This window comes from Callithrix jacchus, chromosome 19 (genome assembly GCF_049354715.1).
Source record: "Callithrix jacchus isolate 240 chromosome 19, calJac240_pri, whole genome shotgun sequence".
In the NCBI taxonomy this organism is placed as follows: Eukaryota; Metazoa; Chordata; class Mammalia; order Primates; family Cebidae; genus Callithrix; species Callithrix jacchus.
In genome coordinates, this window is record NC_133520.1 from 15,034,352 (window position 1) to 15,053,605 (window position 19,254).

Sequence of the window (19,254 nt, forward strand, 5' to 3'; positions counted from 1 at the left end):
AACATCATTATGGTGCCAAAGGAAAAAAGGGAGAGATGGAAAATAAGAAGGTAGATGACAGAAGGTTAAATGACTATAACAACAGAGAAATGGGAATCTCCAGTAAGAGGAGTAGGAAGTCACTAGCAATGGTTCCAGCATTTCTGGATGTTGATTGCAATGATATAAGTTGCTTTGCTCTCTGTTAAATAGCACACATTCCTTGACCCTTCACAGTGCTTATTAGGTTTAAGGGGTGAAAAAGCAAGTGTCTGATTCTCTAGTCTTTCACTAATATTTATTCATGTGTATTATGTATGTTGAGGATCCCTAAACAGAAAAAGTCTGAAATGCTCTCAAATCTGAAACTTTTTGAGTGCCGACATAAAGGCCTAAGTGGAATATTCCACGCATAAGTCCTTAACATAAACTCTGTGTCATGCACAAAATTACTAAAAATATTGTATAACATTAACTTCAGGATCTGTATATAAGGTATATTTAGGAAATGTAAATGAATTTCATGTTTAGACAAACTCCATCTCCATGTCTATTATGTGTCTTATTATGTATATGCAAATGTTCCAAAATCCAAAAAAAAAATCCAAGATGTGAAAAACTTCTGGTCCCGAGCATTTCAGATAAAGGATACCCTATGTTTATGTATGTGCAGACATGTTTTATTTTTTCATCAGCCAACATCATGCTTTGAATTGCGTAGGTGTTTTAGACATAATTTTGCTAATTGGAAATAAATTCTTCCATTAATATCATCCCATCAATGTTACCATATTGTTATTGTAACTTCATAATGTTTTCTAACCCTAAATAGTTTTGTAGTCTGACAGACAGCTTTAATAATGTAATACAGCTGAATTCCCACCCAAATTGCTCATGCTGCTTAATGCACATGTTCATTGATGCCTGCCTCCTGTAACTTATTTTGCATATACAAGTTAATTAGTCAATTAAAATTTACTTTGGGAGAAAGAGTCTGGTGGTGGCAGGAAGGGTGACAGGGAGCCAAGTTTCATACTTGTGAGGTTTTATTGTGCTCCTTTCTGGGACTCACCAACAATATACACCAGGGTCATCACATTCTGGTGGCCTCCTGGTGTTATGGGTAGTGAATATGAATGCTACGAGGGATAGTCATGTTATTGCTGGGATAATGGATCTCTATCTTTAATTCTGCTCCCTCCTCAAAATACATTTACACTCCTCCTTTTATACCTTATAAATTTTTTCTCCATTTAACCAATTCCCAGTCTTTTTATCATCTTAATGCCTTCGTATTTAGAATTTCCATCTATGTCTCTATCCATAACTGAAATAGACAGTTAAAAACAATACAGATATTGATTTTGTTTCTTTTCTATTTCTCATTTCATGCAATAATTCCTGGAAGAATCAGCCAGTTTACTTGTCACCTCAGGTCTGAAATGCAGAGTTCAGAAGGGGGCAAACATGAAGGATTCAACCACATGAACTTTTGAGAGTTGCTTTATATGAGAGGTTTGGGGTGCAAGACAGTCTCTTGGTTCTCCCCTTCTTATGTCCTAACCCACTGATAATTTTACACAGGGAGGAAGAGGGTAATCAGAATATATTTTCTGTCTTTACTGATGGCCAAGTTGGATTGGAGAACCGTAGCAGGAAGTCATGCTGTATCAAAATTAAAAACAGGAAGTTTCCGGAGTTAGAGTGAGAGAGCCAAGAGACATTGGAGACAATATATAGCAACGTCCCTTCCTGCGCCTGGCACGGGAGTGGGAATAGAACCTCTGGTGGAAGAGTAAAGTGATTATAGAAGCCCTGGCATGTTCTTTCCTCTTCTCCTGCCACCTTGGGAAAACACTCAGGTCGGGTATGTTCTTTACAATCTCCTCGCATCTGAGGAGGGGTCAAGGCAAGACCCAGGAGCAGAACTGCTCTTAGGCCCAGGTAAGGGGGTCCTCAGTCCTCGGTCCTGTGCTCTACAGACCCCGCTGTTGTCCTTTTCTGGTGGTGCCCTTCTCCATGGAGACAAAGGAAGGAGCCCATCCTGGGACCATGCTCTCCTTCTGGATCATGTTTAGCAATTTCCTGTCCAGATATCCCTGAGCCCACTGAAAGGTTGTGTGGACTTCTTCCTGGGTAGGCTGGCAGGTATCTCTCCTCCTGCTGTGCCCCCTTCCCTGATGTTGGATCCTACCACTGTTGTGCAGGTCTTTAGGACTGAGAGATGGCCAAGGTCTGGATATATGCAGTGGTGGGGTTGGGGGTATAATCAATCTTCGACATTCAATGTTGCAGTGTGGGGTGGAGGTGGAGAATAGAAGAGGTGAAGGAGGTAAACCGCAGGCTGATGGCCAGTTCTCCCAGAATCCCAGGTTCTAGTACCCCAGGCTCCAGAATAGAATCTTGAGGAGTACAGGAATTTTAGATTCGAACATTTCAGAGCTGTTATAAGGGTGTATTTATCAGTACAGGAGGAAAGAATGTATTTTACTTAGTTTATTAGCTTGATTTATAGTTTTAAAACATTTAGACGTATGGTATGTGGGCTTCTATCTGTATTCTCGCCACAGGCCTTACAAATGTTAGAAATAGGAACAAGAGAGTCCCAGATCTGGCTCTTTTCTAGGCTTTAAGGTAGAGTATGGATTGCTGCATAACAAAACACCCCAAACATAAGACCCTAAAATGACAAGTTATTTTAACATGCAGACAGCTTCTGTGGATCAGTAAGGCAGAGTGGGCCCACAGCACGGACAGCACCTTGATGTCTGGGAAAATCCACTGGGAAGATGCAGGCTGGTGGGGTTGAATCACCTCAAGATGCCCACCCTCACTCATCTGGGTGTTGGATGTTGGTGAGGAACTCCGCTGGGGGGTTGACTGGAGCCTTTACACAGGGTATCCCTTTGTCGCCTAGGCGTCCTCCCAGCCTAATGGCTGGGTTGGAGTGAGCATCCTGAGAAGTCAAAGGCTGTATTGCATTTTATGACCTAGCCTTGAAAGTCACATAGTGTCACTTCTGCCATGGTGGTAAAGCCATCTAGGTTCAAGTGGAGAAATATAGACCCCTCCTCTTGATGAGAAAAATGTCAAAAACACATTTGATAAAGGGTCTGCAAGGAGAAAAACTTGTTAAGGCCTCATTTGAAAATGGAACCAGTCATGATATTCTTCGCTTAAGAGAGCATAGTAGTCAGGGATTTGGGGAAAAATCCCTGGTGCAGGATTTCCAGGAGGATATTGTGAGTTAATTTAAGTCAAAGGCTTAGCATAGTGCTTTGACATATGGTAGGACTCAATAAACATGCAGGTGCTATTTTCATTGCCACCACTGCTGTCATCATCATCACCATCACCATCATCATTGTCATCATCTCTGAGGAACTTATGGAGATAATTTGATCATCTATACGAGGGAGGAAACTGAGGCCAGATAAGTTAGATGATGTTTTGGGCATCACCCAACAATTCCATGGTAGTTCTGTGTTTGAACTTGGGCTTTTGACTCTCATCAAGGAACTCTGGAAGTGATGGTTTGGGGACTTTGTGAAGAATGGGCCGTATATTCTAAGAGTTTAAATTGTCATAGATGACTCTGGATCTTAGTCACTACTTTTGTTTGTCTGTGTTAATGATTTCAGAGATGATTTTGTTGGTGGAGTTTTCTAATATCCTATTGAAAAAAAACACAAAAAACAAAACTAGCAAACAATTTTTAAACTAGTAACCTAAAATCTTCTCTAATAAGGTGTCCATGGATTTGGATAATTTAGGTTTTTAAAAATATCAGACCTTTTTTTTTTTTTGGAGACAGTATCTCTTAAGGCAATTATCAAAACAAGTTTGTAGATGGCAATGTTTAACTATCAGAGAAACCAAACTTTATGCAAAAACTATATATGCACAATGAAATAATTATAAGATTTTGTCACTTATTCATTAAATTCTTTCTCCAGAACCTCATTTGGCAGTACTTGCCTATTTAATGGTGTTTAGTATTTGAAAATTAAGCAATATCTTTAAAGAACTCTTCTGTTATTCCCACAAGCTTATTATAAATTTCTTTTTCCATGCAAATCTGAAATGTTAAGCTTTTGTCTAGCCTATGTGTCTTGTTTTGTTTCATTTTGGCTTGGGGTTTAGGAGCTGGTGGTCCTCTGAGGGAACATGAGGAGCACAACCAAACCAATTAATAGCCACTGATTCTTGGCCAAGTTGGGCTAATGGAAGGGCCTGTGACAGATAAGAGCAAATCAGACATCGGTTTGTGCTTCTCTTTTGGCAAGCCTCAGTGTTTGCTCTGGGGACCCAGAAGCAACTCAGGGTGTCAAGAATATGGGTCAGCATTACCTTATGTAACTGTCCCTCTTTGTGTTTTCAGGTGGGAGGCCAGGTCAATGGTAACTGTTCATAGAGGTCATTCATCCAGATCAAGCCTGGGGCCTTTCCAAGGAGACAGAGTCCAGTTGATGTTGGATGTTCACTGACTGCTGTCAGCAGATAAGGGGGACAGTGATGAAATCTTCCACTCGAATTTTCTAGGCAAAAATGGCATTCAACTATTTAGACCAATAACCTGACCTTCCTTTCTGAGGAAATCTTCTGGAGCCAGGAAGCTTGGGGTCACCATTTACTATGTGATTGTGGATAAGAGGCCTCAGTTTCCTCATGTATAAAACGAGTATAAGAATAGTGCTTGCACATAGGATTCTTAGGAGGTGAAATGAGTAAAGACGTGCAGAAAGCTGAGAAGAGGGTCTTGCACAAAGCTGGCCCTCAGGAAATGCTATTTAGAAAGAAATAATACCAGTTACAGCCATTTTTTGGGAATTTGCAGTCTTGTAAGCATCATGCTAATCATGCTAAGCTTGTTATGGACATTACTTAATTTTTTTTTTTGAAACAGGATCTCACTTTGTTACCAAGGCTGGAGTGCAGTAGCATGATCTTGGCTCATTGCAGCCTCAACCTCCCAGGATCAACCGATCCTCCTGTCTTAGCCTCCCAAGTAGCTGGGACAACAGGTGTGAGCCACCACTCCAGGCTAGTTTTTGTAGAGATGAGGTCTCACTATGTTGCCCAGGCTATTCTCAAACTTTTGAGCTCAAGCTGTCTGCCTGCCTTGGCCTCCTAAAGTGCTAGGATTATAGGCATGTGCCACTGCACCTAGCCTGACATTACTTAATTTTGTCCATACAACAAAAACTCAGTGGGATAGCTGTCTTTATCCCCATTTCACAGACGAGAAAATTGTGGCAGAGAGAAATTTCAGAATGTGCTCAAGGTAACATGTTAATAGGTAAAGGCCCAGGGATTCTAACTCAGCTTTGTCTGAGTTAGACAAAAACTCCTCACCACGCCATGGCACTGTGGTTAAAACACAATAAAGCAAAGCAAAAAGTAATCTTGTCATTAGCATGCTTGATATTCCCTGAGAAGGCTATTAGGTTATTCGTAGATTGTACACTCTAACATGGCAGAGTTGTGGCTGTGATTTTTTTTTTTAGAACAGTTTATTTAAAGGACTATTTCTGTAATTCTAGCCAACCGATTGCAAATTTATGTTTCTATGAAAATCTGAAACTCGAAGCTTTTGTCCAGCCTGTAGGTTTCGCTTTGTTTCATTTTGGGTTGGTTGTTTAAAGAGCCCGTCTTCCCTTGAGGGAACACAGGGCATGACCAAGCCAATCAATATTCATTGATCTAGTTTGATGCTGTGTGCAGAAGACGCCTGACAAAGGCTTTCGGTTCTGCTGCAGTGGTTGTTGCTGACGGCAGGCTACGTTGGAACCTCAGATGTGTCCTGCAGGGCTTTGGGCAGGGACACTGCACAAAAATGTGAGCCTGTACATTCCAGGAAGCTCAGTGAAGTTATGGGTGGTGTCCTGGATGGTGGTGTCGGGGGGTGGATTTAGAGAGTCCCCCACATGAATCCTGATGCTCCTACGTTTCCATCCAATATTCAAGAAAAGTCGGACCAAGTTATTTATTGTCAGGTCTGCTAAAATAAAGCTGAGTTACCTTTCTGATTACACCTCCTTCCTCCGCTACTTCTCTTTTTCTCTCAAACCACAACAAGGGAAGATTGATAGCTGGAATGGAAAAACCCTGGTGTGGTCTCACAAATACTGGTCTAGGCTAGGGGTGAGGGGCAGATCGTCCTTCCTTAACTGTTTGTTTAAAGATAAAGAGGCCCTTTCAGTCCACATGGGGTCCAGTAATTTAACCGTGAACTATATTAATGGCTGCCGGAAAGAACCTGCTCTACTGGGCTGAGTTGGGAGAGACGTGAATCTCTCTCAGGTTCTCACCAATCCAGGCCAAATTTCCCCAAACTCCTCAGTTTTAAAATGTTACCTTTGAAAGGTTTATTCTAGTGTCTCATACAGCATGGATTTTTTTTCCCCTTAATTTTTGCTTTTTTGTTTTGAAATCCTCTTGTGTTTCTAATACACAGAGATCCTGGAATTTTAGATCTGCCAATAACACTCCCTGTTCCAAAGAAAAAAGTCTTTTATTTTTCCTTACTGGAATTTTTTCATTCCTTCCCACCCACCCCACCCCCATTTCTCATTTCCTCAGGAAACCATTTAGCTGGAGACAGAGGGAAAGTTTTCCAGCACAATTCCCCCAGCCCCCACAGACTCATCCACACCCAGATAGCAATCTAGCACCAAGAACATATGCTGCAGTAGACTCAACCTTGTCCGTAAAGATTTCTGTCTCCAATGACCTGAAGCATTTGGAAGGCCTTCTGGTGAAGGCAGTCTTCATGTGTGCTAACACCAGTCAACCTCCAGGAGTCCTAGGAGGTGGCTGGGCTGGCCCCTTTGGTTGGCTCTTTGCTCTGGGCAGTTAATTAATGGGACAAAGGGTCATTAGGGAGCTTCCCTGTATGGGATACTCTTGCAGGCTTTCTGGAGTGAAGATGGTAAAGTAGGGACTCCCTGGAACTATGGGCGTGTATTGTCATTCTTTTGTAAAATAAATATTTGAGAATTTTGGCATATCCTATACAATATTTTAGGTACTGGGATATAATGGTGGGCAAGACCATTGAGGTTTCTGTTCTTAAGTTTCTTTTCTAGTTTTCAAGAGGAGAGGTGTGTTGAGTATAGAAGGCAAAACCAGGAGAATACAGGTGAAAACCAAGAAAACAAACACGTGAACAAAATACATTTTGTTTTCAGTGATACATGTTATGAGGGAATCAAATAGCATTTTAGAATAGTGACTGATTCTCTTTCTGCCTGCAACTTTTAAGACGCTTCCTTCTCTGATACTCCCGGGCTCTAGTACTGGGAATCACCTAACATACTTCAGGCTCTGCGTGTCTCATTGTTGGATGCCTTTGTCCTATCCAGAGTGAAGGTTCTACATTTTTCTATGAAGATGAAGTTTAAGAGCTTTTGTGAGCAAGGATTTGAGGTTTCACTCAACGTGCTGAGAGGTAGAAGAGTAGAACAATGCAGAATGCTCCAGAAACCACTGCCTACTTAGTGGCCCCAAACAAATGGGGAGCTTTTAAAATATTTGACTAGCCAAGAGAAAATGAATTCAGCAGAATTATTTTCAGCTGTATGAAAAATGTTACCTGTAACCAAAAGGGACTTCCCTGTGTTATTTATTCTCATGATTCATCAAGTATGTTGGGATCATATCTAATCTTTATCTAAATCCAAGGAGTGTTGGATGTCTCAAGAGAAGACTGACTTTTCTTTCTGGTGGCCAACACTCATCTTCTCAGAGCCATGAGACATTGTTTCTTAGTTTGTGTTTTTGCTTTCCCTTTGGATAAAACAATTTTCTAAGCTCAAGGGGAGGCCTCCAGGAATCAGAGGCTGGGGGAGTTTATTGGAATCAGAGGCAAAAGTCCTTCTAAGACCAAGCTTACACTCTTCTTAGTAACCACCAGATGTCAGCAACTCATCTGATTTCAGTTCTCTAGTAAAGGGAAAGAGCCAGGAGGGGAATGGACCGCCTGGGCTGAACATCAGCTTTCTTTTTTGTTTCAGGTGTGAGTTAAGGAAGTTGTCTACTCTCAGGAAAAGTGCTAAGGGCTCAAACAGGATGGTAGCCTGAGGACGAGTAGGACACTCAGACACATTTGAGGGATGGAATTCTTGAACTAACACTTTAATTTGAAATTTTTTCCCTTGTCAGCATTATTTATAGACATCAAAGTTTTTCAGGCAACTAAAGCAGCTTATTTTTAAGGCCAAAGGCAACTAAAGGATAGATTTGCTTTCTATTTTTGTTTTGTTTTGTTTTTAAGGAATCTTGCTAGGCTCTCGAGAAGAACTGTAAGAAGGAATAGAGAAGTCTGAGAAATACACACATTATTTCAAAGAGGAGGCCTAAACAAGGTGCACAAGAGCCAGGAGGTAATTAAGACCAGCTCCTGTGATGGTTATCTGTTTTGCAAAACTGGGTTAAGTCCTCAGTATAGTAAAATGTGAGACAAAATGTTCAGTTTATTGAATGTCAATAAAGCTACAAATACCTTCAGTTTTATGGAGGGGGCCTCCTCATTAGTTCATGAGTTGTATGCACCATCATAATGGATTATTCAGGAAGCTGAATTCAGTGTACAAATAGAATAACATCACAGCATTTATTAATAGTTCTCAGATTCCTAAGAGCTCCTGTGGCAGGAGCATTCTTCTTCTTTTTTTTTTTTTTTAAGAGATGGGGTCTTGGTCTGTTGCCCAGGCTAGAGTATAGTGGTGCGATCTCGGCTCACTGCAACTTCTGCTTCCCGGGTTCAAGCGATTCTCATGCCTTAGCCTCCCAAGTAGCCTATGCATTCTTTTCTTAGTCATCCATCCGTGTATCTTCTTGCAGTTTCAACTTTTATTCTTCTAGTTCCTTTATTGATTCTGTACTTCAAGGTCAAATCTGCGTCAGTCACTCCATTGTTGAGCAAGTCGGTGTGTGGCTAGAAGTATGGAGGCAGTGCCAAGTGTGCTGTAGCAAGTCTTTCAGGCTTGTTAAGGACTCAGCTCTGCAGGCTGGCATTTGAGGTCTGAACTGGTGCCTTCATGTGGGCTTGGGGCCTGGGCCTTGTAGGGACTTTGCCAACAACTCCCTCACCAAGGCCCAGCATGGGGCTTGCAAGAGTGGCTGCTGAAACTGTCCATTGATAAAATAGGACACCACCTATCTCTCCAACCTACTTCCCATCTTTCTCATGCACACATCTCTCACATCAGCCTTATCCATCCCTTATGGTCCCCAAGACTGTACCAAGGACTTACCTTTCTTCAAGCCTTTCCTTCAGCCAGCTCTCCCCACTATCTCCTGGAATTGACTTTGAACTCATTTAACTTCAGCTGATGATTCAGGTTCTTACTCTTTCCCTAGAGCTTTCACCTTTCACTCCAGCCTGATGTTGTTTCATACCTCTTAGTTCCTGAAGCACTTGCTGTATCATAATTTTGCTACATTTATATATTGCATTTTGATGAAGTCAGAGCCTTCAGTGGAGCAATGCACACTGTACCCACCAAGCAGCCTCCATCATTCACCCTCCCCTACCCCGCTCAGTTTCCATTGTCCATCATTCCACACTCTGCTTCCCATATTTTTAGTCCTTTTAATTAACAATCTTATATCATATGAGTAATTATATAAATCTATACCAATAATTAATATAGCATGTAATGTACATTATATTGCCATCTATATTATGTGAACCTGTTTCTTCCACACTTTATTCCAAAATACACTGTAAATTTCTTGAAATCTTAAAATAATTTTTAGCCAAGTATTTTACATATGGTAGGATGCATAATAGACACTTGTTAATTGAAAGCAGAAATGTTCTATTTGCTGATCTCAGTTTATACACTAACTTCCAGAGTAGACATTCCTGGAAGTAAATTTCTAAGATAAACAAGAAATGGAACCTGAAATTCTTTGCTCCTTCCTCCTTTACTGCTTCATTTGAGATTCTTAAATGAAAAAAGATGGAGAGAAGTTCATGTGGTTCAACCTCCACCCCTTTTTCTGAAGGCTGTGGTTCCTTTTGACAATAAGGAATGCCAAGCCTCAATTCCCTGAGCGTAATTTGACCTGTTAATTATATGCAAAGACTCAGGTCCCTAATAAAAGACCTGACTTTGTTGTCACCTGGGAAATGTCAACAAATGGCATTATCTGCCTTTGAGGGAGCTCTGTGTCTTCTGGCTGGACAAGGAGAGTCAGTAGGAAAGTCAGGTGAGTCAGGGGCCTTGGAGTACACAGAATTGGTACTCCAAGTGGGTCATTTCATGGTGCTCCTTTGCTCCTGTTGCTGAAATTTAAAAAATCAATCATGCTTATTTTTTCAAGAGAATCTTGAAAGGAAAATCACCTTTCTGTTTTCTAACTTGGAAATAAGGAGCTACACTAAAACTCTGATGAGCGTGTATAGCATCATAACATTATTCTTGCTGGCTAGACTAAAGCCACATCCAAGGCCACATGTGTGAAGTGGGAGGCTATCCCTTCCCTGCCTCCTGCTAAAGCAGGCTGAGGTTAGTGAAAGGCAGTGTGGTTAGTTGATTATGATAACCTAATATTCCATTTAGCCAGTGCTTGCTGTGAGCTCTGTGCATTACATCATTACCTTATTTAATCCTTACTACAACTTTTGGGAATGTATTAATTTCCCATTTATAAAAAAAGAAGGCTGCAGTTCAGAGAAGTAAGGAAATTTGCCCTGGGTTACACAGCTAATAAGGGGTGGACTTTAGGTTTCAAATCCAGGCAAGGTATCAGGTACCTTGGATTCTGATCCTGATTTTGCCTCTATCTGGCTATGTAACTTAGGAAGGACAATTCATGAAACTTCTTTGAGTCTCTATATCTTTTTCATCATGGGCCGGATGATCTGGTATTGCTTCACCCAACGTGGTGGCTCCTTGTTGCACGTGGCTGTTCAGTACTTGCTGCAGTGGATCTGAATTGAGAAATGTTGTCAGTGTTCAATACATGCTAGATTTCAAAGACTTAATATAGAAGAAAGAATTTGAGGTGTCTTAATGGCGTTTTAAAGAATGATTATTTTTACAATGATAATGCTGTATGTAAAGAGCAAAATAAACTATATTATTAAAATAAATGTTACCTGCTCCTTTTTACTTTTGAAAATGTGTGTCCTAGAAATTACATGAGTGGCTCACACACTCTGTTTCTTTTCTTTTTTTTTTTTTAAGACAAAATTTTGCTCTGTTGCTCAGGCTGGAGTGAGGTGGTGCAATTTCAGCTCACTGCAATCTCCACCTCCTGGGTTCAAGTGATTCTCTTGCCTCAGCCACCCAAGTAGCTGGGATTACGGGTACCTGCCACTATGCTAGGCTAATTTTTGTATTTTTAGTAGAGATCGGGTTTCACCATGTTGGCCAGGCTGGTCTCTAATTTCTGACCTCAAGTGATCTGCCTGCCTCAACCTCCCAAAGTGCTGGGATTACAATTGTGAATCACTGTGCCCTGCCCTCACACTCTGTTTTTATTGGACAGTGCTTTTTAGACTTCCTTATGACTTGTCTCTGGAGGTCACATGTCTCAAGAACTGATGTTTCTTTAGGTGTTCTTGGATCTGGAGTTGGTAATGAGAGTAGGAGCATAAGCTGAGGGTCTCCCCTCAGCCCAGAGGTAGCCGGAGCTACCCAGGGAAATGGCACAAGTTTTGACTATGGGGACCCAAGCTGGACACTCAGTTCGGTTACAGATTTTATTGCGTTTGGCAGCACATTGATTGAACAAGCAGGTAAGAATGTAGTTTTGCACTTTTCAGCAGGGACAACCATCATCACATTTACAGGTGAAATTATTCACCTGTACAATTTAGTGTAATCCTCATAACAATTCTATTATGCAGATTTCACAGACAATAAAACTGAGACTCAAGAGAGATTAAGTTATTTGCCCAAAGTAAAAAAAAAACAAAACTAGTTACTCATAGGGCTTGGTTCAAATGTCAGTGTCAGACTCAAAAGCTTATAATTACCTACATCAGGCAATATTACCTAATCCAAATGCCTTCACTTTTTCCAGTTGTAACCAGGTGAATAATGAACGAAAGCATCCGCTTTGTGGGTAGGATATTGGTGTTGTGAGAAAGTCCAGGAGACCTCTGATTCTGCTCAGGGATTGTGTTTATATCTTTGAGGGTTTATCTATCATCTTCCACCCCCAGGCAGAAGTGCTTCAGTGGGCTTCCAGCAGTTTAGAGAACACTGTGCTTTCTAGGCCCTTCAGTTGAAGAAACACAGCAATGATGCAGATGAAATGAATTATTTACCATGTACAAAACTCTACCAAACAATTGGCTGAAAGCTGAAGAGTTTGCCTGCAACATGAAGGTTTGTTATCCAACCATTTCAAGCTTTTAGGTTTGGCAAGTGAAGCATTGTAGTGCTAAACTTCCTTCTGATATGTGATGCTATATGCATCAGTCAGGGTCCAGTCAAGAGAGAGAAGCCACACAGTAATTTGAATATTAAAAAATTAATGTAAAGAAACATCAACTATGATGGGGTTAGAGTAATGAGAGATTGGCCTGGAAAAAGTAAAGAGAACTCTAAGAATATAGGAATAATAGATATAAGCAACAGCCATTGCACTTAAAATTGAAATACAGGCCCAAGGAATGTCGTCCCTCATCCTCCCTCACCTCCACTTCAAAGGCTGAAATCCAGACATTGTGGAGAGAGCACAGCCATGGCCCAATGGCTGGAAGAGGAGTAACTGCACTTGTAGAATTTGCTCTCTGGAACTTGCTATAAATCAGCTCTCAAGGGTGCCGGGGAAAGCTGCTCAGGCGGCAGTCTCTCTCTGGAGGTACTTACTGTGAAATTACCCGAGGTGATGGGGGAAGCTGCTGGAAGTAGGATATTGCTGGCTGCCACAGTCTGTGGGAGTCTGGTGTTAGAGAAGCTGTCTTGTCTCTAGGAGCCGAGTGCTGGGGTAGCTGCATGCTGTGAAGGAGCAATACTTGAGAAGCTGCTTGTGCTTCATTAGCTGCCTATACTGCAGAAGACTAATTCTGAATAAGCTGCCTATAGTGCAAGGGTTGGGTGCTGTGGAAGCCATGAATGCTGTGGGACCCTGGTGTGGAGAAGCTGCCTGTGCTGCAGGAGCCTGCTAAGCCAGAGCAGCAGAACAAAATGAAAATTTCCTTTCTACTGCAATCCATCTTCAGTGTTGTCTACTGACAAGACTTAACATTGAATTAGCTGGCAAAGGATAAATATGTACAGGGCCCAGATCTATTTTTGCAAAGCGGGCAATGAAGCATGAATTTGGAGGTGAGAGGCAATACATTGATAATTGGCACGTCATAGAAGAATGGTATTTAAAATCTAGTATACCTAAGCAATATCTGGGGTTGGGTGATGGTGGTGGGTATTTGTGAAATTTCAGTCTTGGGACTTCACATTCTGCTTTAATGGATCTAAGGTTAACCCCTGGAATTCACAGTTTTCAGGTACTTCAGGTAATTACGATGGGTGGTCTGCTACCACCAGTTTTCATTTAGATTATTGTAAAAGCCTCCCAGTTAGTGTCCTTGATTCCCTTCTTATTCCTCTATGATCTGTTTTTTCACAGAGCAGCCAAGTGTTCCTGTTAAAATATGAGTTAGAATCACTGGGCTGCTCAACATCTCTGGTGATTCCAATCTCACTAGGAGAAAAAGCTCAATTCTTTACAAGGGCTTGTGTAATTTGGGCCCCCACTACCTCTCTTCTACTATTCTCTCCCTGGTTTACTGTACCTGGGCCATACTGACCTTGTTGTGCCTTGAACACTCCAGGCACATCTCAGCCTCAGAACATGTGCTATTGCAGTTCTTTCTTCTCAGCGGACTCTCCTCCCAGATTTCTGCGAGCTCACATACTCTGGACTTTTCTCAAAGGATACCTTTTCAGTAAGCTCTTCCCTGCCCATGCCATTAATCATTACAACCTTCTTTCTCCCTCTTTCACTTTCTGCACTCATGACACTCCCTAGGAATCCATGGTGGTTGATATTTCTCCAAATCACTCACCACCATCAAACTTAAGATATGTTCCACTTACTAATTTTGCTTAGTTTCAGTCATGTTCTACTGGAATGTAAACTCCATGAGATAAAACATTTTTATATGTTTTTGTTCATGGCTGTGCTCTCCAGGGCATTGAGGGTGCCTGGGACTATAGTTGCTCAATGAATATTTGTTGAATGAATAAATGCAGCCTGCACTTTGAGAAACTTCTCTGTAGAGTATGTAGAGTATATAAATCATGAGGCTATTGTATGGCCAGATGAGGCCCACAGTAGTTCTCCAACACTTCAAAATCTTCACATGTGCAAACACTACACAAGCCTTTTCAAGGAGCTGCCCCTCATGAAAATAGACCCTTCTAGGGCAGTGTGGGTACAATGGTCAAAGAGAATGTTCCTCCACCTACTCAGAAGGGTGGGAAAGCAGCCCAGCTTGTCAAAAAAGCATGTGGAGTTTTAAACAGAGAAAATTGCAGTTATTCAAAATGGCTATTTTTGAGAAAAGTCTTCATACTCAGCCATGTTTATTCTGGAAAGTTTCTAGAGGCCTCTGGACTTAGAAGGCAAGTTTCAAGACAGCAGGTCTATCTGTCTTCTTCCAAGAGCCAACTTTTCTTGTTCTTGGAGGAAGGAAGCATGCCTCAGATTGGTACTTCCTCTAGGCTCTGGAAATCGTCCTCCATCTCCATCCCAGTCAAACCTTTCCTGCCTGCTGTTAACGCTGAGGGACTGAGTGAATTCCAAGTGCGGCCTTGCTGAGTGAGTCATATCCCCATTTCATGTGACTTGGACCTTATTTAGCCAAGGACATTTAAGAGCTTCTGGATGAATTATTTAAGGAAAAGGCAAAGGGAGACTGAGAGGTAGATCCTGAGATTCAAGTAGAACTCGGCAGAAAGAATGGGTTGGAGGCAAGAAAATAGGTTTGACACATCCTGTACATGTGAGTTTGGAGGGCTGACCACCTAGACAGAAAAAGTCTTTAGTCCTATTTTAAAGATAGAAAAAGACCATCTTGTGATTGTCAGAAGTTGGAGGAAAAACAATGACACAATTAGAGTTGATTTACAGTGAATAGGGTTATTAGGTCTATTTATAGAGTCCAAGCAATTTAATAATAGTATGACTACTTCATCTAATATTAAGACATGCTTAAGGTATCAGCCACACACATGTTATAATATTCTGCTGTTGAGAAGACTCCACTCAAAGGCATGAAAGCCCAAGAATATCCTGCTTCATAAATTCATGAAGGGCTGAAAAATGTATTTTCCAAGAGTTGTCACCTCACCAAAGCTTTGAAAGATGTGTTGGGTTCTGAGGAGTTCAGTTGGGCAGCTTCTCACCAAACGTCTTGAACTTTAAAACAATGATCACTTGATGATCATTTTATCATCAGCCTTTCTAGGATGATGAGAGATTTGTCTGTCACATAGAAAACTAAATTCTATAATGAAGAATTTAATGAGGCCGCAGGATCCTCTGGTGGCTTTCAGAACCATGAGACAAGGAGGGTGAAAGGGTTTAGGTATATCCCTTCCCTGGCCCAGTACCCCTGCTGGAATGATCTCTTGATTTCACTTGCCTATACTAGTAGTATGTGCTCTCCATATTGCCCAATCTAATTGCCTGTTATCAGTCCACATCATATTCTGTCAGCAGCATTTGACAGAACCAGTCGCTCCCTTTGATTTGAAACACTTTTTTCTACTGCCTGGACAGCCCTCTTTTCTAATTGTCTTTCTCACTGGTTGTAACCTTCTAGTCTCCTTTGTGGTCTCTTCAGGTCCTCAACATCTATCCGTTAGAAGACCCAAGGATGAAGTAGAGACCTCATCCCTGTTGTAGCTAATCAGTGCTGAGATAGCTGCATTCAGGGACATGGTTTCAAACACTATGTATCTTCCAAGAACTTCCAAAGGCATATCTCAAGCCTCAACTCCTCCCTGAACTCAGATAATAGATACCTTTGTACTTGACACAACTACTTAGATGTCAGATAGGTATTTCAAACCTTACATTCTCCAAAACATGGCCCTGATGTCTACACCCCTCAAAAAACGTCTAGTAGTTTCCCCAGCTTAGTTAATGGTGAGCTCCTCTATCTGTTGCTCAAAACCAAGTAGTTATCCTTGACACTTTCTCTTCTATCCCATGTCTGATTCATCAGCAAATCCTGTTGGCTCCACCTTCAAAATAAATCTAGAATCTGACCACTGTTTCCCACCTCCACTACCTTGATCCTAGCTGGCATGATCTCTCCTCCAGGTTACTATTAGCTTTCAACTGGTCATTCTGCTTCCGTACTTGCTCTTATGATACTGATCTGGTCTCAAGACAGTGGTTGGAGTGACACTGCTAAGATGTAATTCACATTCCTTCTGCCAAATCATCCAGTGGCTTCTCATCTCCATCAAGGTAAAAGCCAGAGCTGTGTGGTGGCCCCAAAGGCCCTGTGTGATTGTCCTTGTCCCACCAACTCTCTAATCTAATCTAATCTAATCTAATCTAATCTAATCTAATCTAATCTACTGCTGCCCTCCCCACTCACCTGACCCTCATCACACTGGTTCCTTGATGTTCATTGGACACACTAGTCCCCTTCCCTGCTCAGGGCCTTTGCTTCTACTGCACATCCTGCCCTGGAGAGTTCTTCTCGCAAATGACTTAATGGCTTGCTTTTCCATTCTTTCAAGGTCTCTGCTCAAATGTCACCTTTCCTGCAAGGATGTCCTTGACCACCCTAAAAGATAGCCATCTGTCTTAGCCAGGTTTCACTATGTGCAGCGTGAATAATGGCAAATAATAACACAATCCCCTACATGTATGTTACTGCTACTCCCTTCCCATCTCTCTGAATCCCCCTGGTTCTGCTCAATTATCTCCAGTGACCGGTTCGTCTTGCTTACTATGTGATGTAATATATATTTACTTGCTTGTTTACTGCCCATCTCCCTACACTAAAATATAAGCTCCACAGAGGCAAAGGAACTTTGCTGACTGTTCACTGCTGTATTCCAGTTGCCTAGACTATCACCTGGCACAGAGAAAGTCTTCAATGAATATTCACAGAACTAATGAATATATAAATAGAAAGCAGATAATGGTAGATTAGGATGTGCATACAGGATGGCCTTGTGAATTTAGGAGGGTTAGGTGGAAATTGATGCCTTTAAGAGAAGTTCACAATGGCAGTGATAGTGTCTCTCTCCTTGGAGAACTCGCCGCCAGGAGGTTAAATGCTGCATGTCCACAGTCAGTTTGGACTTGTTTTTAACTGGTTTGCCACTTACCAGTTGTTTGTCTTTAGACAAGACATTTAACCTTGCTAAATCTCAGTTTTCCTCAGCTATAAACCAGGGATAGCAATAGAGCCCACTTTGGGATTATTATGAAGAAAAATATATTAAAAACGTTTAGCATGGTACCTGGACATAATAAGTGCTCAATAAACATTGCAGTTATTATTTTTGTTGTACAAAATAACATGTTGGCTGGGTACCTAAAACATCACCAGTGGTGAGCTTGAGGATTGGGATTGTGTATGATTTTTATTTTCTTCTTTTGGCTTGTATTTTCATATATATAATTTTTTACAATGAACAAGCATTATTAATTATATGAAAACAGATGAGAATTACTGCTTTTTAAAAAAGAATTAGAGCAATGCAGCTGTTTTGCTTGGGTTGGGTCAAGTGGACTGATTTGAATGGGTTTGATGGTCTCCTCAGGTTCCTATGAGCCCTTTTATTCTGCTGATTCTAAGCCAAAGCAAGGGGGGTTGTGGCACATTTAAGAGCCAGTGTTCTGGGGACAAGAGTGGGAGGAGGAAAGAACAAGAGAAGCTGAGGAAAAGCATTGAGCTTATAAAACTAAAGAGGTTCACATGCTAAAGTGAGGATTTTCTCAGGAACGGAAAAACCAAACATTGTATGTTATCATTCATAAGTGGGAGCTGGGCTATGGGGATGCAAAGGCATAAGAATGATACAATGGACGTTGGGGTCTCGGGGGGAAAGGGTCGGAGGGGTGAGGGGTAAAAGACTACATGTTGGGTGCAATGTATGCTGCTTAGGTGATAGGTGCACCAAAATCTCAGAAATCACCACTGAAGAGCTTATTCATGTAAACAAATAGCACCTGTTTCCCAAACCTATGGAAATAATAATAAGAAAAAAAGTTAATATTTAAAAAAATAAAATAAGGAGTTTCCGAGGCTAGGTTTCCATTTCTTGGCTTGGAATGAGTTTAACTTTGGGGGCCCTGTGCTGGGAAAAAAGAAAACACAGATAAATTCCACTTTGGGTTCTAGCATTAAAAAGTTTCATAAGGAGGCACAGTCTGAAAATGGGCTCCTGAGAGAACCTGGACTGAGGGTGCTGCAGCTCAAGATCCTCTAGAGCTATGCTGCCCAACAGAATATGAGCCCATGTAATTTTAAATTTCCTAGTTGCCACATTTAAAAAGAGAAAAAGATGAACTTAATTTTAATAATATAGTTTATTTAACCCGATACATCCAATATATTATCACTTCAGCATGTAATGAGCATGCAAAAGTTATTATTTTGATATTAATCCTTCAAAACCAGTGGGTTGCATGCTTACAGCACATCTCATTTCTGGCTTGTCTCCTTCCACCTGCTCACCTGTGGCTTGTGGCCACTGTACAAGCTGGTGCAGCTGTGGGCGGTGCAGATCCCCCTCCAGGAATGGAGATTACCAGGAGTCAGCCTAAGTCCTCTCATTTTTCTCTTCTATCTTATCACTATCTCTTCTTGGAGGGCTTGGGATATGTCTGGCCACTTCCTGCCAGGGCCATTCCCTGATGCTGCCAACCTTTCCCAGAAAGGGAGTGGCTCCTAGAAAAGACAAGGCCTACCGAGAAATGCAGAGGGGCAGGAAGTAAGCCACTTTGAGGGCACTCCTGTGTCACCCTGTGCAGTTGGAGTTGCCGAGGATACTGTGTGTAGGTAGTAGATAGCTGGTGGCCAGCAGAGGCCGGGTTGAGAAACCTCCAAGGTCAGCAGATGGCATGGGGAGGGCTAGTCAGGGAGAGGTGCGAGTGGGTAACCTTCCTTTGCCTTTCCTACCTTACAGCATTGCTGCCTGCTACTTCTCTCCCCAAGCCCAGCCTTCATCCCTACACACATGTAGTAGCCCGTGTGTTCCTTTTCTCCTAACTAAAGCAATTCAAGATAAAGAAATATGTTGATCTTGCCTGGGGGGCTCAACTAGTACATTTATC

At 41.6% G+C, this 19,254-nt stretch overlaps 1 long non-coding RNA gene across 4 annotated transcripts in view; it reads left to right on the forward strand.

Moving 5' to 3' along the window:
- The window catches only part of LOC144580318 (uncharacterized), a 169,953-nt gene that overhangs the window by 40,494 nt on the left and 110,205 nt on the right, over nt 1-19,254 (forward strand). The window lies entirely within an intron of this gene.